The sequence below is a fragment of the Notechis scutatus genome, chromosome 4, assembly GCF_049901735.1.
Source record: "Notechis scutatus isolate UNSWTSFEM ecotype Mainland chromosome 4, rNotScu1.2, whole genome shotgun sequence".
In the NCBI taxonomy this organism is placed as follows: domain Eukaryota; kingdom Metazoa; phylum Chordata; class Lepidosauria; order Squamata; family Elapidae; genus Notechis; species Notechis scutatus.
The window spans coordinates 121,360,903-121,372,295 of record NC_142012.1 but is presented as its reverse complement, the minus strand read 5'-3'; the positions used below and the strand labels follow the sequence as shown (position 1 = coordinate 121,372,295).

Sequence of the window (11,393 nt, the reverse complement as noted above, 5' to 3'; positions counted from 1 at the left end):
CAAGGGTCCTCTCAAGAAGACTGTGTCTGCTGCTAACTTTTACAGCTACAGGATAATGGAGCGTGATGGTGAAGATTGCTACCTACTGTTGTTCCACAATCTTGTGAGGCAACTGGCAGTTGGGACAGAGTTCTTTTTAGGTGGGGAGGGGGAGTAGAACTCCCTAGCATCAGAGCACGTTAATTACTGTATTAAGAAATAGTAATGATCTGATGGTCATTTCAAAAAATTCTTTCTTAGCACCAAGAGGTCAAGAGGAACATATGTGCCAAATTTCAAGTTTGTAGGCTTTATAGTTCTGAAGATTTTGTGATGTGTGAGTGATACTTGGCTAATATATTTCTAAGGTTTCATTTTTGGAAGAAGCAAACAGCAAAATACCATGCAATCTGTTCTTCCTAATACAACTACAGATTATATATATATCTGTAGTTGTATTAGGAAGAACAGATTGCACGGTATTTTGCTGTTTGCTTCTTCCAAAAATGAAACCTTAGGAATCATTCTGTAAGAACACTTCTAAATCAGAAAAATATTTGCTAATCCAACATCTTTTTTTCCTAGAACATGTTTTGCAACTGTTTACAAACTGGTTTTGAAAGCAACAGTTTTTCATAGTTTCAAACTGAATAGTATTTACAAAAATGATAGTTCCATATAGCAGTCATGATCAATAGGCTTTAATATACTCAATTTATGCAATGTATTTATCTAATACAGCCTTCCAAAATTGGTACCAAAATATCATTTTGGTATAGCAGTAAAGAAATCCAACCATCTTCTTTTATAAAATCATAATGTTAGTACTGGCAACATTTTATGAGATGTTTTTTAAACCCTAGAAATATAAAAAAAACTCTAGGAATTGAAAAACTGCTTTATACTGTAATATTTTTGCCATCTTCCTGAACATAAGAAATACACATTTATAATGTCTTGACATCATGTCTTGGAAATACAAAATGACCTTATTACTCTAGTTATATTGGCATTCCTGCAGATTTCTATCCAAATAACAGATAAACCCAAACCAGATTTTACCTCCCAAACAGTATTCCTAGCAACAAAACAATTATAACCGTCTTATACTGAACTATTTCTGCCATGTTCTGTACATATGAGACAAAATGTTCTATTGTGTTAATTGCACATTAACCCCAAACTAATTAACTACTGTTGTTTTACAAAAACTTATCATTTAATCTCATTTTTCCAAAGATTGTAATTTAACTATTTTCCTCTGAAAACTAGTATTGAGTTAGAATTAAAATACCAATAACAATCTGGTATTTTGGGAATAGCAAATAGCATCTGGTTGAAAAGGGCTGAAGAAATCAAGTGAACGTTGTTCTAATTTTTTTTAATTTCTACCAATAACCAGAAGTTTCATAGATTATACATTGTGCAATGTGCTTTAGGATCTCTAACCCATGACTCTCATTGGTTAGTATATATTATGAAAAAGGAAGAAAAGCATATTTTTCTTCTTGCAATGCATATTTTTATAAATTTTGTGTCCAATAGTCATTTTAACTAAAGTAGTTGAAACATTTTCAAATGGATTTTTGCTTTGAGATAGCTATGGAGGTTGGTTTCACACTTGCTAACATAAGCCCAAATGAATTAGAGTATGGCTTGATATGAAATGTCAACTCAGTCACTAAGTTAATGTAATTACCGTAGTTCCTAATGCCAAATTCTTTTCTATTTTCAGTTAAGGCATTGCTAAAGCTTTCTCCCCCAAATGTACAGCAAGTATACACTTAATGTTGATTGCCTTACTTGCGCTTTTATTCCACGTTCATCAAGATAAATCATTTTGATCTTTACAACATATTTGTACTGCACTTGAATCATAGAGGGGCCTTAGAATCACAGAGAAATAATATAGAATGCAATATGTTCTTTGAATGATTTTTGATGACAGTACAAGTGGCTGTTAGTTCTGGAAAGCCCAAGTGAAGGAAATCTAAGCTCATCCAAAAGGTGCCAAATTCTCCTATGTATGCTCCAGGCAATTTATGCTTAGTGTACATATCTAAGGGTAAGTAAGCAAAGCAGCTCTTAACTTCCTCAGTGCCAAACCCTCATCAGTACATTTGAAACATGAGACGAGAATTTATTTCTGGGTTTATTTGTAATCAAAGAGCAGCTGTGTTCTGAGGGTGAATGTTTTTCCAGTTCACTTGGCCATATGCCCAGTTTAGAGAGCCTACAGGTATTTTAGCATTATTCTCCAATCCCCTATTGCTGTCTTTCTGCATTGGCTGGAAGAAAATAACCCTCTTTTTACCATGGCTTGATATGTCCCCTGGGTCTGTTATATAACGTGGGGAGAATTATCCCAGGTGTCTGACGCATACAAAACAACAGGCTATTGTTGATTGCTCATTGATTTGGGAGGCTCCTCTGTATCAACAAGTCAACTGCTGCCAAGGAAGAGAGACACACCCTTCACAACATTAAGGAGCTGTTATAAGGCAGATGTAGCAATTCTTGCAATTATGGCTTGCCCCGATTTTAGGCGTATAAAATTCATTTACTCTCCACATCATGTCCTCTGTACTTATGGAACTACTTTGAAAAATTAGGTTTCTCATTTCTATTGACAACTGGAAAATATTTTCCTCTTTCTGAGGAACTTAAGTTTATAAAAACAATATTGCAGTACCTTAAAAATGCACAAGTTCTGATACAAAGTGATTCAAGATTAATTTGTGTATGCAGCAAACTTTAGCAGAGCTAAATCTGAAAATAGTTTTAAATGCATTTTAGTTTGATCTGTGATCTTTAAGATGCAAAGTTACATAACCCTTGGAAGAGTGATTCCAAGTTTCTTGTATTACAGGAAATGCTGAAGTGTGCATTGCTTGTTTCAAAAACCTTGGATGGATGTTCTTTTCAAAGGCCAAGCCCAGAAAAAAAATGTAATTCTTGCAAAGAACTCTTGCAAAGAAAAATGTAATTCTTGCAAAGAAATTATCAGAGGAATATTATGCTTCCTTTTTCTATATTTGAATTTGCTTCCTATATGTTACTGAATGAAAGGTTGATAAATCCTACATTATTTAGTGGGTTGAGAAAAAGACTTGATGGGCTTGAACAAGCGATCCCATATTTCAGTTTCTTTCCAAACTATAATCTTTTAAGTATGCAGTGCTTCCCATTTTCCTTCAGCCTTGAATAACTTGCAGATGTACTGAAGTCCTGCGATACTGTTGGGAATGAAGTTAGCAAAAGACAAATTCCCCCAACCTCCTTCCTGCCTACGGAAGAGCTACTGTTCTTTTGGAAATTGCAGGCAGTTGTGTAAGAAAGAGACAAGCTAGAAGACTTGTTCCTGACCTTTTGATAAAAGGTTATAATCCACAAGATGCTGGAAAAAAGTCCATACAGTGGGAAGTTTAGCTGCAGGTATTTAGTTACCTTATGAAATAGCTAATAATTTTAGCTAGGAGTATTGAGCAAGTTTATTTTGACTTTTTTGAGGGGGGACTCATATTGGCTCTATGTAAATTGTGATTGTGTGTTTTTTGAATAAATTTATAGCACAGTTGCCAAACACCAATATTTTTGATACAGCTTCCTTCACTACATAATAGAGGTAGAGTAAATTACATTGCTGTTCTGTAAAAAGTTAAGAGTTTCATAGTTAATCAAGGCCAAATGCAAGGAGTGGATTGTGTGATGGGACTTATTTGATTTTGAATTAATTTTAAACCTAGCCTTTGGATTATAAACCATGATTTATGGTTTGGCAGAAGAGTAAGAAATTAGCAGCCAGAAATCAGTCTCTGGAACTTATTATCCACTTAGCTTTCGTTAGCCTCTGTTAACATCATCAGTGTAAAAATGACCATTGAAGAGATATTCACCTTTATGCATCATTAATTTAGCCATTGCACGCATAATGGCCCATCCACCCACCTCCCACCTGTGATTAGCTCTATCGTTTACTTCAGACATGTTAATCGATGGTGGCTTAACTCATATTGCTTCCTTCCCTATCACGCCCCGCTTAGGCTGCTCATCCTCAAGGGAGGAAGCCGCCATCGATTAACATGTCTGAAGTAAACGATAGAGCTAATCACAGGTGGGAGGTGGTGGATGGGCCTATTATGAGAGAGAGAGGGAGAGAATCAAGCAGACAACATTACCCCAATCAAGAAATTACCAGAGAGAAAAACACACTGGCAGAGCAAGTTATTGTATATAAACAGGGAGCAACACCATACTCACAAACACAGATGATGTTACCTAGTTAGGTAATAAAATGTTTGCATGAAAACAGCCATGCTCAGAGAGCATCAAGGACTCCATGGTTCAACCTCAGCCACATATATACATATTGATTGGAAACATTGATGTGGATTCCTGAATCGGGCTAAACATTAGGCAGCTACTGTAATATATCTAAACCAGGAAAGCAGCAATATTTGGAGTGAAAATAGTTTGAAAAGTTGTAAAAAAAATCCTATCTCTTTGCTGCCATCTAGTGGCTGTCTGTATTTTTATAATTCAGATTTGGTATGTATATACTTCATTTTTGACATATAAAAGCAGGCATACTGATTGCTGAGGACATTAAATGCATCTTTGTTTTAATGGAAACAAAAACTGGGAAAGTAAACCTCCAGTTTTCCAATTCCCTCTCATTGGAATATTCTACTTAAAAGGTAAAGCCAGTTTGTGATGCTGAAAACTAGGGTTCTTTCTATACTTACTGATCAAGCCGTACTTTTAGGATTTTATCTTCAGGAATAGAATCCTTGTTCTCAAGATACCACAGAACAATAACTTAACCAAGTCTATCCTTTATGCAACAAGCTACAAAAATGTAAAAATGGTTGTCTCACTGTTTAAACAAGTCATTTCAAGATACCAAATCAGAAGTCATTTTAAAATATGTACAAATGTTAGCAATTGAAGTCAATAATGAAAACCAAAAGTTCAAGGGAACTTTTTGGCATTAAGTTTTCCAAAGGTCGCTTACACAAAACCATTTTTAAAATAAAAGGGCAAATTAAAACTAAAGCAGCACTTCTGATTAGGCATGCAGGATTTCCTGCTGCTAAATAAACTACATTATCAGAATTTGTACTACTCTAAATCAGTTTTAAATAAAACACATATCAGAAGGAGAGGTGGTATTCAGCAGGTTCTGACCAGTTCTGGAGAACCAGTAGTGGAAATTTTGAGTAGTTCAGAGAACTGGCAAATACCACCTCTGACTGGCCCCGCCCCCATCCATTCTCTGCCTCCCAAGTCCCAGCTGATCGGCTGGGTCTTTTGTTGCCCTGCACAGGAAAATGGAGCTGGAAAGCAGGTTAGCGAGGTGGGAATGGAGATTTTACAGTATCCTTTCCCTGCCACGCCCACCAAGCCACACCCACAGAACCAGTTGTAAAAAAATTTGAATCCCACCACTGGTCAGAAGAAATCAGTTATAAAAAGTATTATTTAAACAACTCAGTTGAAGATATAAACTTTTCAAAACTTATTTGGCAGAGACAGTTTAAAACAATGAATATAACTGATGGTTATTGTGAATATAAAATTAATATTTCAGATGAATGTCCAGGATGGCAGGGTATATTCCCCCTGCCTCTCATTTCATTATTAAAAGTTTCCTTTTATGAAAATGAAGACTCTTAAGAAATTTGCTCAGTGGAAAAACCACTGTATTTAGGTTAAAAGATTTTAATAGAACAAAAATTAAAGGAAGCGCAGGGGATCCCAAATACTGAGCTGTGAGCTGTTTGGAACTGGACGACAGACGCAGCATGCAAGTATGTGTGCGCTTGCTTCCACTTGCGCAAATGGGGCGCACTTGCCAGCCACTCACACAGAACCATCCCTCTCTACCCCTCTGGTCTGCAAAACCAGAAAGTTGGGGAATTCTGTCTTAGCATACAAAGTTCCACATTTAATTGATTTCAGTTATCTCCAAATAAAAGTGCTACAATAACAAGAAGAAAACTATAGAAACAAGAATCAAGCATTGAAAAACTTGACTAAATTTGATTTATTAAGGACTATATGTTTAAGTGAATGCACAATCTAAGCACAGTTATGGAGATATATAGGATTTGTAGTGGAAGAATACTAAATTTATTTTGAGCATCATATTTAGATTTGGTACTGTTGGTTCTACTGTCGGTATATTATTCTAGTCTTGATTGCTAAACTGAATAATTCCTTTTCCAAAAAACTGCTGGAAATGTAACAAACAGTTTGGAACTTTGGATCCCTTCTTCCTAAATGGTGGTAATGTTGTAAACTCAACATAGTTTGATACATAGTAGAATGGCACAGATTTTGAAGGCTGTAATTTCATTGCAACTGAGATATTCTTATTAAATTTCACTAAACCGTATATTTGTTCAAAGTACATCGAACTAGCATTGTATGTTGACATTCTTTGGAAGAATGGCTAATTAAATTGTGGGAGTATGGTTTGATACCTCAAATAATTTCTTAGATATAAAGTAAATCTAAAAATTTAATTCTGACTGGAAACTGTTATAGGTAATCCTTGGTTAATGAATACTTGTTTCAGCAACCTTCAAAGTTGCAAGCGCTAAATGAAGGGTACTTATGACCGGTCCTCAAAGTTCTGGCCATTGCAGTACCCCTGTGGTCATATAATCACGATTCCGGAATTTCAACCAGCTTGCATTATACAGCATTGCCTCCCTTTTCTACCCACGCTTGCATTCCAGCATCCCTCCCTGACCCACTCCTCTAATCCATACAACTCACCCAAGAGCCTGCATGTGCCATCCAGGATTTGTGACTACCTGTCTTACTGACTTTGCTTGTTGGAACCTATCAGGAAATTGCAAGTCTCAGTTACATGAAATCCTTGCTTAACAACCCGTGATCCTCAATTAACAAAGACAACCCACATGGTTAGCAATAGAAATGATTCTGATGCCAACTGCTATTCTTAAGTGAGGTCTATCTCTGTCGGATTATAATATCATTTATGGAGTAGTTCCACATCTGAAATTTGGGTTTTCTTAGCTATGGAATTATACCTTAATTTGATCTATAACTTAGTATTGACCTAAGGTGTTGTTTAATGTTATAGTATTGAAAATCTAGAGAACTCTAATTTCTAATCTTTTTGTTTCTCTCCAGCAAATGTCCTCTTGACATTTTTATATACATGTCCTTGCACTCACTGTGGTTGACAAAATGTGAGCTTCAGCAAGCCACAGCTAGGTGATAGAATCCTGAAGCTGAATTATGAGAATGTAACCTGTGATGCAGCTGTTAGGGATATAAATACTGACACAAGTGATTCAGCACAATCTTCTTGACTGTCCTGTAGATCAACATTCCACCAGCAAGATTTCAGAAGGAGTGTTTACCAGCTCAAGGGACATCCAGGGTCACTAAACAGGCCAAAGAGACATCTGAATCTGAATATTAAACCTAGAAGATAATATTTCATCTCGACTAAGATGGTAAAGAAATGTGCAAAACAGGAAGATGCAAATGTTAATGGTACTTTGGGAGGGGGGGAAACATATGTATAAACTAGAACGTAGAAACTAGAAAAAAATGAATGTTTTTACTTTCTTAACCATAAATCTGTCTTTTTATCCCATGTTAATGGCCCAAGGAAAGCAGCCTTATCATGAGAAAGGTGCACCAAGAATGAACTTAACCAATGGAAATTAAGCATCTTATAGAACTCTGAGACAGAACACGATTATGTTTGGGTATGTAAATGAAAAGAAAAGTTGCAAAAGGGGAAATCAGCCATTGAGTGTAATGCTTTTTTTTTTCCTATTTCTCTCTAAGTTGAAATAGACACCTAGGCTGATTTTAATTCAAAGAAGTCAGATATCTCTTTCTCTGCTACATTTTAAAATCATGCAATCACTAAGGCAAATTTTCTCACTTCTCAACATTTTATGACATTTGGGATAATCTTTTCAAAGATACTGTTTGTTTAATCTACACCTAGATTTTCAAGGTATAACAGCATCTTCCTGCCTTTACTCAGCAACGTTATGCTGTTCATTTAGTTAATTTTAGTGTATTGTTACCCCATTCCCTTAGAATGGAATCATGCACGCTGAATTTTATTCTATGGATGTTGTAATTAAATGGAACAATGAGGGAAGAGTTTATTACAATTCAGAGCAGGAGCAGGTGAGAAATACAGTAGTACTTTGGTACTTGACTGCTTCAAAACTTGTTGAATTTGCTATTCAACACATTTTGTCATGAAAATGTCTAGCACTGCTGTAAAATTTAAACACTAAACATGTCTAAATATGTGGTGTGTATATCTGTGTGTCACATGTAAATTTCTTTTACAGTCTGGTGTTTAATGGGCCTATGTGAGGAATATTTTTATGTGATCAGGGTCAAACCTGTAGGTAAGGGGCACCATCAGCTTAAAATCAAAGCAATTCAGCATACTTTATTTGTGCACTTCATTTGTTTTATGCGTAGAATTCTAATGGTTTTCTGCTACATTTTATGAATGCTGTGAGAAACTCAAGGGCTTTGGTTTTAGAGTGAGATAGCAGTGTCAAACAACAAAACTAGGAATTTAGACTGCAGCCCTCACCATTTTTAATAGCAAACATGAAACAAAAAAAAAGGCCATTCACAGAGAAGAACACTTTCATACCATCATTCTTGCCACTGCCCAATCCCTCAAAAAAAAAGCTTTAAGCCACCCCTCAATGTCTTTACAGCCATACACTTTAAAATACTGGGGGAGAATGCAAAGCAACACCATTTGGTTCAGGTCTCAACCCAAATTCCACGAAAAACACCCTCACTATGCACAAAGTAGAAGAGCATAACTTGCTAATGCCCTCCTATCCACTTTTTAAATTTAGGCTACTGCATGTCAACCTCTCTGATAAAAGGTTTTAAAAAGTGTTTGCTTTAATTCAAAACTGCCAAGCCACCTTTCCCCTCAAAGGACTAGTGAAATAATAGTACGTGTGTGACTTAATGCCAGATGCTCAGAAGAAAAGTTCTTGGCAATTGGATGGTAAACCATCCACAAGCTATGGTTGCAAAAGAAAAAATAGATTTTTCCCTGGTTTCAGACATGGTGCTTTATAAATTAAAAAGTACACACAGAGAGCTTCTACCATGTAATTTTGCACATATTAAACATATGTGTAGTAAAACAACATTAGAATCCAGATTCTTGCTCTGCTTAAAGAAAATGTTGCCTTGTGCAGCATTGTATGTGGCCTGATCTTCCTTGTTAATCAGTAAACATGCTCTCAGTCTGTGTGGTTGTAAGCCAAGACTTTACATAAGGTGTCCCACTTGTTTTGTCAACATAATCTTTGGTCAACTGCTGCTATTTCTGATCTAGACGATTTTTTTATCTGGAAGTCTGAAACCTTACCTGGATCTGTCTCAGCACTTGGCAAAAAATAAGTTTTCTTCAACTCGGTACCCTGCCAGTGATCGTCACTCCCAAAATTCCTGCCTAACCATGCAGAGTAAAGTTTGGGAAAGGCTTAGTCAGAAGCTGAATCTTTGGAAGCTGCATTATATAACCTTATGTTCCTTTCCAATGAGAAACTGGTTCTATATTGAAATATATTTGCAGTCCTGAATGAAGAGGGACCATATCCTAGAAAATATTACAGCCATGAAACCACATACAACATTTGACAAGCTTATTAATTATTTAACCAAAGGCTAATAGTCTCAGTATGGATTAGATACCATTGCTTAATAAAATACAACGAATTTTGTGTCATTGTTATGGGAATATTTATTATGAAAAGAAATACATAATATATCTGTTATTTTATTTTATCCCAAAGGTGCTTTTTCTTCAGCTCTTGGATGAGAAGCGAAACGTCTTCAAAGGAAAACAGAAAGTCCAGTTACCTCTTAAAAAGCACCTTTGTGACAACTATGACCTGGATGACTGAGAATCTCCATAGACATTTTATTTAATGCATCATCTTCACCATATAAAAGTTAAGAAAAGGGGTAGACTGTCAAGACAGATAGTAACATGATTCTAGATATTCCACTGCACACAATGCTCTGTGTATGCTGACTACATTAACACAGGCTGGGGAGGGACAATTTTTTCCCCAGCCTCCGAGGTCTTGTTGATAGAATTGGGGGATGGACAATTCGGTCAGTTGCAGTTAAGGAGCTGATCTAGCAAAGGGCCTGCTTGTTTTATTTTACATAACAGGCAGAGGAAAAAAAAATCATCTTATTCTGAGAATCTGTATCACTGCATGCATGCAGCAATCCCAGCGGTAGGCTAATTTGTATGTCATAGGGATAAGACTCGTAATGCATCTGGCACCCTCTAGTGAGTTCCAAAGTAATAATGTATGAGGAATTGTGAAAAAAGAGTTTAATATGCTGAACAGTTGTTGGGGGGAGACAGCTTAATCCTTGTTAATCCATAATCTAGCATGGTTGACTATGTGTGACAGAATGTGGCTTCACCTTCCAATGTTTGGCAATGGCACTGAAAGATAGGTTGGTGTCATGGTTGCATGCGTTCATATCCACTTTCCATAATGGAAACTCACTGCATGCTCACTCTGTGACTTTGAGCCACAAAGTCAGCTGTCAGCTCAGCTTGTCACAAGGTGGTTTTGGAGAATGTGGAAAAGAATGATGTGATGTATGCAATCTTTTGCTTCTGGTGTAATAGAGGGATATGCTTTTAATAAATATGTGAAATATTACCAATGTTGTGAATGCCTTGAAAATGAACTGGGAATAATTTTGGAGAAGTTGAAGATTGTTAAGTTAAAGCCAGTTATTTCAATATTTAAAATTTGATGTTTTACTGAAAGAATACAGAAAACTAGTGTAGATATCTGGCAGGCCCATGTTCAGTTAGTGTACTATATTCACCATCTCCATTATTTAGTTAAATATTAAGAGTATTAGTAATATGAAAAATCCCTAGCCTTTTTGTAGACATGCACCTTGTACTTTGTGCTTGTATGGCCAAAGCAGGCATGCAGGTTTAATATGATATCTGGTACTTAGTATAAACAGAATCTAATGTTATCTATAAATGTGTAGATGGTATTAAACCTGTAATTAAAAAATCCAATGGTACTACCATACCAGGTGGCAAACTTTTTACTGCTTTTATCGACCTAAAGTCAGCATTTGACTCAGTCCCTAGGGGACTGTTGTGGTCAAAACTGCTCAAAAGTTCTATCGATAGACGTTTTCTGTTCCTAATTAGATCCTTGTACAACCAGACCTCTAGTCAGGTGTGGTCTGCAGGAAGAACTTTCAAATCCTATCCCGATTAAGAACGGAGTAAGGCAGGGTTGTGTTCTGGCTCCTCTTTTGTTTAATTTATTCTTACCTGACTTGGCCTTTCACATTGGACGTATTGAGTCCCA

At 36.2% G+C, this 11,393-nt stretch overlaps 1 long non-coding RNA gene across 1 annotated transcript; it reads left to right on the top strand.

The window, feature by feature from the left end:
- Positions 1 to 7,308: 7,308 nt before the first annotated feature.
- LOC148130888 (uncharacterized) lies at positions 7,309 to 11,105 on the top strand. Its single transcript, XR_015749419.1, has 3 exons — positions 7,309 to 7,472; positions 7,631 to 7,730; positions 9,822 to 11,105. It is a non-coding gene; the product is annotated as an uncharacterized LOC148130888 (long non-coding RNA).
- Positions 11,106 to 11,393: the final 288 nt, after the last annotated feature.